Consider the following 10,956-nt stretch of genomic DNA (forward strand, 5'->3'; position numbering starts at 1 on the left):
CACCCGGACCAACCAACCCAACCGCCCTGTGGCTGAATACTTTAACTCCCCCTCCCACTCCGCCAAGGATATGCAGGTCCTTGGACTCCTCCATCACCAGACCCTGACCACATGATGCTTGGAGGAAGAGCGCCTCATCTTCTGCCTGGGAACCCTCCAACCACACGGGATGAATATAGATTTCTCCAGCTTCCTCATTTCCCCTCCCCCCACCTTATCTCAGTCCCAACTCCCGGATTCAGCACCGCCCTCTTGACCTGCAATCTTCTTCCCGACCTCTCCGCCCCCACTCCCTCTCCGGCCTATCACCCTCACCCTCACATCCTTCCACCTATCATGAACTACTTGCTCCCTGGCATAGCATTCTAAGTAAAATTGAGAAATGGGACATAAATAGACAGAGTAGGGGATAAAAGATTCATTCTGCAGTTGGCAGAATGTGCTGTTTCCCAGTGATTACTATTGGGGCCACAGTTTTTCACAATATATACTAATGAATGATTAGAGAGTGTCTCCAAGTTTGCAGATAACAGTAAGGTTACAAAGCGCACAGCCAAAACAATGACTGGTGAGCCCAGTGCTGGAAATGTATGAGATCATCCATTTTGGATCCTCAGCCTCTCTACTTTGCTCTTTTAAGAGCTGCAAAGGGTGCTGGTCAGGCCACACCTGGAGTACTGAGTGCAGTTTTGATCTTCTTACTTGAGAAAGAATGTACTGGAACTGGAGGGAGTCAGAGGAGATTCACTTGGTTGATTCCTAAGTTGAGAGGGTTGGCTTATGAGGAAAGACTGAGTAGACTGGGAATATATTCATTGGAATTTAGAAGAATGAGGGGGTACTAATAGAAACATAAAAAATTATTAAGGGAATAGATAGGATAGAAGCAAGGAGGATGTTTCCACTGGTGGGTGAAACTAGAACAAGAGGGCATAGCCTCAAAATTAGGGGGAGCAAATTTCGGACTGAATTGAGGAGGAACTTCTTCATCCAAAGAGTTTTGAATCTGTGGAATTTCTTGCCCAATGAAGTAGATGAGGCTTCCTCATTGAATGTTTTTAAAGCTAAGATAGATTATTTTTTTGAACAGTAAAGGAATTAAGGGTTATGATGAGAGGTTGGGTAAGAGGAGCTGAGGCCACAGAAAGGTGAAAGTGGAAGGATTATGCACTTAGGAGACAGAAATGTCTGCATATATCCCATAAGCTGATACAAAAATAATGTAATATTGACCTTTATTTCAAAATGTTTGGAATTCAAAAGTAAAAAATGATGCTTCAATTCCATAAACCTTTCACAGATACCATCTGTGACAATGTGTTCAGGTGTCAACACCAAAGCTCAGGAATGATATGTTGGATTTGTAGAGGCTACGGTATGTTTTCTGAGAATGAGTTAAGGCAGAAATGGTTAAGTTATGAAGACAGGTTGCATAAAATTAGCTTTAATTCTGCTGAGTTCAGAATGTTGTCAGGAAATCTAATTAAGGTCTTTAATTTGATAAAAGGATTCAATAGGGTAAATACAGAGAAGATATTTCCATCTGGTGGAGGATAGCAGAACAAGAAATCATAATCTTCAAATTTGAACTAGGCCTTTTAGGAGTATAAAAAGGAAGTTTTTTTTTCACACAATTATATGTGGATATCTCTTTGGCAAATTGCTCGAGATGTCGGGCTGAACTAAGATTTGAGAGTAAGGTTGATTTTTGTTATTATCAGAGATGGGTAATTATCAGAGATGGGAAACAGTGGTTGAGGTACAGATCGTCTATGATCTAACTGAATGACAGAACAGACTTGAGGGACTAAATGGCTACTCTTATTCCTATAAAAATTAGATGGAAATCTTAGACAATATGAAAGGACTTAAGACAATAAATCCTTAGAAATATATATATTAGTAAATGGAATACAATAATGTCAATTATTAGGACAAACCTAATGCTTACCTATGTATAGCAATTTACTAACCATAATGGTGGAATTATATTTTAAAAAATGTTGCCTAGCTTTCAAAAAGCTGGTTCATTTACTGCAGTGCTTTAATTATAAAATGCATTAACTTAAAATGGAAAATCCCACCTGAGAACTGGTTTATATTTACACAAATGTAGGACAAAGGAATTTGGTAAAGCTGGCAAAACTCAAGTTTAAACCTGATTTTAGGAAAGGCTTCTTCACACGTAAAGATATCAATGTTATTATGCTGCACATTTTAGTCTCCTTTGGATATTCTTTTGGCTAGTCTTTGATAGGTTTTGCATAGATCACTAGTTCACATTCAGCTGGAGTGCTCCAATTCTAGGTGCTGCATTTTAGGATGGATGTGAAAGTATTGGAGAGAGTACAGTCAAGATTCATGAGAATATTTTTTCAAATTTATTTGTTCATGGAATGTGGGTATTGCTGGCAAGGCTAGCATTTATTACCCGTTCTAATTGTCCAGAGGATAGTTAAAAGTGGGTTTCGAGTCACATGTAGGATTGACCAGATAAAGATTACAGATTTCATTTCTTCAAAGGCATTCATGAACTAGATGGATTTTTATGACAGTTTTGGTTACACACTCACCTTTAGGCTAGATTTCTATTTAGAATATTTTTTGAACGTAAATTTGACCATCTGCCATTGCGATTCAAACCAATGTCCCCAAACCATTTGCCTGGAGTACTAGTCCAATGACAGTACTAATACTCCACTTTCCCCAGAAATGAAGTATTTCAATTGTAAAGACAGATTTGGAGAATTTAGGACTGTTTTCCCCAGTGAAAAGAAGACTGAGAGAAGATTTGATTGAAGATCAAGCTTAGGTAGAAACTATTCCCACTTCTGACAAAATTGACAGCAAAAAGGCACATATTTAAAGTAATTGGTAAAAGAAGCAAAACAACATGAAGAAGAACATTTTCATGCACAAGTTGTCGAGGTCTAGAATCCATTCCCTCAAAGACAGGTTTGATTGAAACATTCAAAGGGAATTTGACTTTTTTTTGCCAAAGCAGAATCTACTGAGTTTTGGAAAGAAAGCAAAAGAATAGCACCAGACAAGTTGCTAATTTAAGTTCTGCAGACATGATGAACCAAATGACCTCCTTTCACTTTAGCAATTCACTTTTTCTATCTCGCTGTTCTTTTATTTGAGGTGACTATGATCAGTTAGATTTAAATGCAGTTTTCATCAAAAACATTAAAACTTCCAGATGAATTATTTTAACTGTGCATTGTCTTGTCAAATAGCTATGAGAAATCTATTTCATAGACAACAGATTGATGCTTTACATATTATTGGGCATCTGATATTTTATTTAAACCAGTACCAGATTTGATGTCCCAGGGTGATATTGGAAATTTGTTTATGTTTTATGAGTAGACATAGTGAACATCGAGGAACATTAGCTTCCCTTCTGTTTACAAGGATCAGGAATTATGTTAATTTTCCTGAGGGCAAAAATCGTTAGCTTGGAAAGTTTTTTTCTTTAGCTGTTCACAAAGCTCCTGTTGGAAGTTAAATGTGTGAAACTGTTTCTCTTGAAGAAAGGAGATATTTTAACTGTTGGGAACTAGGTTACCTCAGAGTAAGAATTGCAATCCTAGTTTTAAAAATCTGGATCTTCAAATTATCTCACTGCCTCTAGCCTCCCCAACAAGAGGAGGCATCATCTCAACCTTCACACTGGTCCCATAAGGATCAGAAAAATCCAATTGACAGAAGTAGCCACAAGGAAGAATTCATGGATTGTATTTGGGATAGTTTCCTAGAATTAGGAGTATATATTACTAAATGGAATACAATAATGTTATTAGGAAAATAGTTTTCTAGATATATTATGGATCAAACCAAACATCAGGCCACTTTGTATCTGGTAATGTGTAATGAGGCTTAAAGTAAAAGATCACCTTGGGAACATGGTAACAACATAGCATTTAGTTTGAGAATGGGAATCTCGATCTGGAAACAACTATGCTAAGCCTAAACAAGGGTAATTACATGGGAATGAGGGCAGAGTTGGCTGGAGTGGACTGGTACAGGAATTTAGCAACAAAGACAGTTGACGAAAAATGGCAGATATTTAAAATAATAACCCATGACTCACAGCAAAGATATATCGAATGAGAAAGAAGGATTCCAAAAGGGGATAAATCGCCCATGGTTAATCAGGAAATTGAAGCATAGTATCCAAAAGAAAGGAAAAACATATAACATGGCAAATGATTAGTGGTAAATCAGAGGATTTGGAAAGTTTTAAAAAGCCAACAAAAGATGGCTAAAAACAAAATAAAGGAAAAAGTAGACAATAAGGACAAACTTGCAAGTAATGTAAAAACAGATGGCAACAGTGAACATAGGCCTCTTCAAGAATAAGGCTATGCAAATAATCATACAGAATTTGAAAATAGCAAGCATTGGACAAATAATTTGCATCAATCTTTGTAGTGGAAAAAAAACTAAGTAATCATGGAGCTAAAAGGGGACAAGAAATTAAAACACTAACTATCACTAGAGTCAAAGTACTAAGCAAACAAGACTAAAGACTGGTAAGCCCTATGGACCAGGCACCCTCATTCAAAAAGGGAGAGAAACAAAAAAAACAATTAATTATAGTCCAGTTATCTTAACATCATTGTGAAAATGTTAGAGTTTATTATGATGAATATAATAGCAGCGCATTTAGAAATACATAATAGAATCAAACAGTTAGCATGACTTCATGAAGGGGAAATCATACCTTGACAAATTTATTATAGAGCGCTTCAAGAGAAAATCTCCGGGACACCCGCACCAACCAACCCCACCGCCCTATGACCGAACACTTCAACTCCCTCTTCTGCCTTGGGACCCTCCAACACACAGCATCAATAGGGATTTCACCAGTTTCCTCATTTCCCCTCCCACCCACCTTGTCCCAGTTCCACCCTCATGACCTGTCCTACCTGTCCATCTTCTCACCTATCCGCTCTACCCTCCTCTCCAACCTATCACTGTTACCCTCACTTCTATCTACCTATCGCACTCTCAGCTACCTCCCCCCCAGTCCCAGCCCCTCTTATTTATTTCTGATGAAAGCCTCTTGTCCAAAATGTCCATTCTCCTGCTCCTCATTTGCTGCCTTAACTGCCGTGCTTTTCCAGCACCCCACTCTCGACTCTGATCTTCAGTATCTGCGCCCACAAGCCTCTTGCCTGATCGAAACGTCGATTCTCCTGCTCCTCATTTGCTGCCTTACCTGCCGTGCTTTTCCAGCACCCCACTCTCGACTCTGATCTTCAGTATCTGCAGTCCTCACATTCTCATATACAAGGCACTAGCCAGACTACAGCTGTAATACTGTGAACAATTTTTGTACCATTATCTGATGAAAAATATCTTGGCATGAGAGGCAGTCCAGAGAAAGTTCAGGTTGATCCTGACTGTGGAAGGATTTTCTTATGAGGAGAGGTTGAGTAGTTTGGACCTGTACTCATTTGAGTTTATCGAAATGAGATAACATTGAAACATAAAGGATTCTTCAGGGGTTTGATAGGGTAGATATGGAGAGATTGTTTCTCTTTGTCGTAGAGTTTAAGATAAGAGGGCATAATCCTAGAGTAAGAAGTCGTCCATTTAAGACAAAGATGAAGATTTTTTTTTTCCTTCAGAGGGTGGTGTATCTGTGGAGTTTTAATCATTAAAGGAACTAAGGACTATGGGGATAAAACAGGAAAATGGAATTGAGGATTATTAAATCAGCATCTCATTGAATGACGGAGTTGATTTGATGGGCTCTATGGCCTACATCTTCTCCTATGCCTTATGGTCTTACGATCTTAAGTGTTTTAATGGCTGACATATTTCCATCCCATGAATGATGTGGGCAATGACAAGTCAGTTGGGAAATTATGGAAAGATCAGAAAAATGATCAATAGGGAGAGTTGAATAGGCTGGGGCTGTTTTCCCTGGAGTGTCGGAGGCTGACAGGCAACCTTATAGAGGTTTATAAAATTATGAGGGTCATGGATAGGATAAATAGACAAAGTCTTTTCCCTGGGGTCATGGGAGTCCAGAACTAGAGGGCATAGGTTTAGGGTGAGAGGGGAAAGATATAAAAGAGACCTAAGAGGCAACTTTTTCACACAGAGGGTGGTGTGTGTGTGGAACGAGCTGCCAGAGGAAGTGGTGGAGGCTGGTACATTTGCGACATTTATAAGGCATCTGGATGGGTACATGAATAGGAAGGGTTTGGAGGGATGTGGGCCGTGTGTTGGCAGGTGGGACTAGATTGGGTTGGGATATCTGGTCAGCATGGATTAGTTGGACCAATGACTCTATGACATTCTCAACAACTAGAAAACTTTGATTTTCCACCCAAGGTCTAAATGGCAAAATATGACTTTCGCTACTGAGTGAAAGGAAACCTATTTGCTTGCACATAATCTCACTAATACCTATTCTTGCCTCATTTAAACGCAATTTTGCTTTCTCCTACACAGCAGAGAGAAACCTTGTATTTTGGTGCCACCGACAATTTATTTCGTAAAGTTACTGTCAGGCCAGTTTAGACACAGGATAGGTATCCACCTCATGCTTTAGAGAAGGGTGCATTCAGGGCGTTTGTTATCTCATTAGCACTCAGTCACTTCATGTCTAGAGTCGTAGAAATGTACAGCATGGAAATAGACTCTTCAGTACAACTCGTCCATGCTGACCAGATGTACTGAGTTAATCTAGTCTCATTTCTGAGCACTTGGCCTATGTCCTTCTAAACCCTTCCTATTTACATAGCCATCCAGATAGCTTTCAAATGTTGTAATTGTACCTACTTCCACCATGTCCTCTGGCAGTTCATTCCATACATGCACCACCCTCTGCATGAAAACGTTGCCCCTTACACCCTTTTTAAATTTTTCTCCTCTGACCTTAAACCTTTGCCTTCTAGTCCTGGAGCTCTATTTACCCTATCCATGCCCCTCATGATTTTATAAATCTCATTCTCCAATGCTCTGGGGAACACTCCCTCCAACCCTAGCAACATCCTTGTAAAACTTGAACATTTCTGCCTTGCCATGTCTGTTTCCAAATTGCTGCCCCATTCAGAAGTCACAGGCCCACAGTATTTACGTCTTTTAGTGCAGACACAATCTCAGGCAGCTTGTCATGGTTGGCAACAATGATCAGTCAAGGGGTCAAAATGTTTCTGTTATGTCATTTGATTAGATGAGATTACTTACAGTGTGGAAACAGGCCCTTCGGCCCAACAAGTCCACACCGGCCCACCGAAGCGTAACCCACCCATTCCCGTACATTTACCCCTTTTACCTAACACTACGGGCAATTTGGCTTGGCCAATTCACCTGACGTGCACATCTTTGGACTGTGGGAGGAAACCGGAGCACCCGGAGGAAACCCACGCAGACACGGGGTGCTAAGAATGGGTAGCCTGTGTAGTTTGATAATTGTAGCTGCACAACAATGACAGTCAATCAGACAGGTGCTTATGTAAAATATAAATACATTTACAAATGTGAGCTTGTGTTTGCAAGAGAGTGTTACACATACTACCTAAGTGCTCTCAAACATTTTTCCTATTGTTTCCCTCCTACTGTGTGTACTGTGAAGGGCAATTTGTTGCTGGTAGCGATTGATTTGATGCACAACTGGGCTTTAAATATGATGTTGGTGGTGGAAATCCTGGAAGGTCCAAGGAGTGATGAGTACTTCCATTGCTGGTAACTGCAAATGTCATAGAAGTGAGTTGCATACATAGTGAGATGAGCAGCATAAAATTGAATGAAATAACACGCTAAATAGAGAGAAACTCTCCATGAAACTCTCCAAAATTGACATTTAGCTGATTTTTGGTAAAACTCAGCCCAGAACGATCACACGTAATCCTTCTGAATTCCATTAAATATATAGCCAACTCACTCATTCTGTTCTCACAAGTTGTATGAACCTTCTCTGAACTTCTAATGCAATTATACCCTTTCTTAAATAGGGAAAACAAAATTATACAGACTCCCAGTAAGTTTAACTAAGGTCCTGATGATTATTATGTATTCTACATGAATTGGATTTGCTAGTGTCAATTGATTTAAATGGATTCAAGTTGTCAGGATGGGATTCTATTTTAATTATCATCCATTAATATTATTTTGGAATGGTTACATTGATAGATTGCAAGGATGGAATCAGTGGTTAGCACTGCAGCCTCACAGTGCCAGGGACCCGGGTGCGATCCCAGCCTTGGGTGACTGTCTATGTGGAGTTTGCACATTTTCCCTGTGTCAGCGTGGGTTTACTCTGGGTGCTCCGGTTTCCTCCCACAGTCCAAAGATGTGCACGTCAGGCGAATTGGTCATGCTGAATTGCCCATAGTGTTAGGTGCATTAGTCAGAGGGAAATAGTTCTGGGTGGGCTACTCTTTGGAAGGTCGGTGTAGACTTGTTGAGCCAAAGGGCCTGTTTCCACACCGTAGGAAATCTAATCTAATCTAATCTAATCTAACGTGTGCTTTGGATTAGAATATTATTGAGGATATAATGATTAATATAGAATGAAAAAGGTGCATATAAACATGTAATTTCTAACTGTCCAATTCTGTTATTGCACATTGAGAAAGATACGTTTTTTTTTGCATTTATAGTTGTTCACTGTTCTAGACTCAGTAATTTCATTTTAAAGACAAGTATAAATTTAACCAAGGAGGAAAATCTGACCTTTGATTTTAGTTGGTACTAAGTTAAGTAATCTCCTCAAGAGTGGTAGTAGAATCACTTGACCTGATCTGGGAGAGGAAATCAGTGATAGTTTATGATCTCTAATTAGCTACTTATATGCATTTGTAGACTTGAAGATCGGAGGATTGTATTCAGTTGCAAAGCATTTTATGGTTAAATAATCTACTAATATGAACTCATATTTGGATAATGACAGGATAGTTAATGTCTTGAAAGAGATTGCCACAAACAGAATACACAAATAGATGTGATCATTCAGTCCTTTGAGTGTGTTTAGCACTATAGTAAGGACAAGTCTGCGCTTTCAGAAAGGGAGAAATTTGGATGAACTTAAAGATTAATCTTAAGTCAGATTGCTGGCAAAAAAGATTCATTTCAGTTATAGAGTCATAGACTAATACAAGCATGGAAACAGGCCCTTCAGTTCAAGCATTTCCATGCTGCCTACTCAGCTAGTTCCAGTTGCCGTCATTTCATCCATATCCCTCTAAACCCTTCCCATTCATGCAGCTATCCAAATGCTTTATAAATGTTGCTATTGCACCTGCTTCAACCACTTGCTCTGGCAGCCTATTTCATATACGTACCATTCTCTGCATGAAGAAGTTGCCCCTCACGTCCTTTTTTTATATAATATATTTTTATTAAGAAATAATAGATTTTTAAATATTACAACAAATACAAAATAATGCAATTCAAAACAGTACAAAAATAGTACAAAACTAAACCCAAATAATAAAAAAATTCCCCAAATCACCCTCCTATACGAATGTATAAACATATATAGGGAAGTATAAAATTTAAAAAAAACTAAACTAGCTATTTAACTAAATAAATAAATATATAACAACAAACAAATAAATAGTAACAACTCAGCCCAGCCAAACAAAACACTCATACATTCACAGTTCCTCCTCCCTGGATATTGGACTCATGAAACACAATCGTTACGGCTGTATAAAAGCCCTTGTTAGTGTGGCAGATAAATCTGTGTCCAGGTATTTCAAAAAGGGTTGCCATGTCTTGTAAAAATTCTCAGTTTTGTGGTGTACCATATTTGTGAGAAAATCCAGGGGAATATGCTCCATAACAATCTTCCGCCAACCCAACAGGCCTTGGGGGGGGGTTTTCGGATATCCAACCTAGCAAAATACTCTTCCTTGCACAGAACATAAGAATATTGAAAAGTTTTCTCTTATGCACGTCTGCAGGAAATACAATGGGTAGACCCAAAAGGAGAGCAGTGGGGTCCTTCTCCACCCCTACACCTAAAATCCTCTTCATTGCACCCACCACAGCGCTCCAATATGTTTGAAGACAATGGGCAAGAGTGCCCTTGCAGACCTTGCACTTGGGACATGCTGGTTTAAATTTTGACAAACGGTCTGCGGCTAAGTGAACCCTATGGAGAATCTTTAACTGTAAGCAGGGTCCTATTGCAAATTGATATCTTCCTTGCATTCTCCCAAATATCCTCCCATGTCTCTGAAGAAACTTCAACACCCAGCTCTCTTTCCCACATCTTGCAGAGTCGATCAGACTCATCTGAGGTGGCACCCCCCCAACTGATGATATAAAGTACTGACAGAGAATGGATTGTTAGCCCTCAGTAGCCTTTTTCTATGTCAGGTTTGTAGCGATCAGTCAAAAGTGTGGTCTTTTTGAATAAAATCCCTAACTTGAAAAAAACTAAAGCGGTCTCTATTAGGTAACTCGTACTTCCATACTAACTGATCGAAGGACATCATTACATCTCCCTCAAATAAATCACCCACGGAAGATATACCCCTAGCTGCCCAAATCCTGAATCTGTCACACCCGGTTGAAAACCCGGCATACCTACTAAAGGTGCAAACAAAGATGTTTTGCCAATATTACCTTCCCTCTGCCGAATTGCCCTCCATGCTTTAACAGTATTGGTGACTATTGGGTTATGGCAATATTCCCTAATTGTCCTCACCTTGTCCAAAACCAGCAAACTGGTAAGGGGGCACCTTGCCTGGGAGGCTTCGATATCTAGCCATATTGAAAGAGGGTCCCCACAAACCCAATCACTCACGTAGGTCAAAAGCGAGCTTAATTGGTAATTTTTAATGTCCGGAAGGTCTACTCCCTCCAGTCCGTGAGGCAACTGCAGTTTGGCTAATTTAATGAGGGGCCGTTTACAGTGCCAGATAAAGGAGCTGAACCAACCGTTCAGTCTCCTGAGTGTTTGTTTATTGAAAATCAGGGGGAGCA

Source organism: Chiloscyllium plagiosum, chromosome 10 (assembly GCF_004010195.1).
Source record: "Chiloscyllium plagiosum isolate BGI_BamShark_2017 chromosome 10, ASM401019v2, whole genome shotgun sequence".
Taxonomy (NCBI): Eukaryota; Metazoa; Chordata; class Chondrichthyes; order Orectolobiformes; family Hemiscylliidae; genus Chiloscyllium; species Chiloscyllium plagiosum.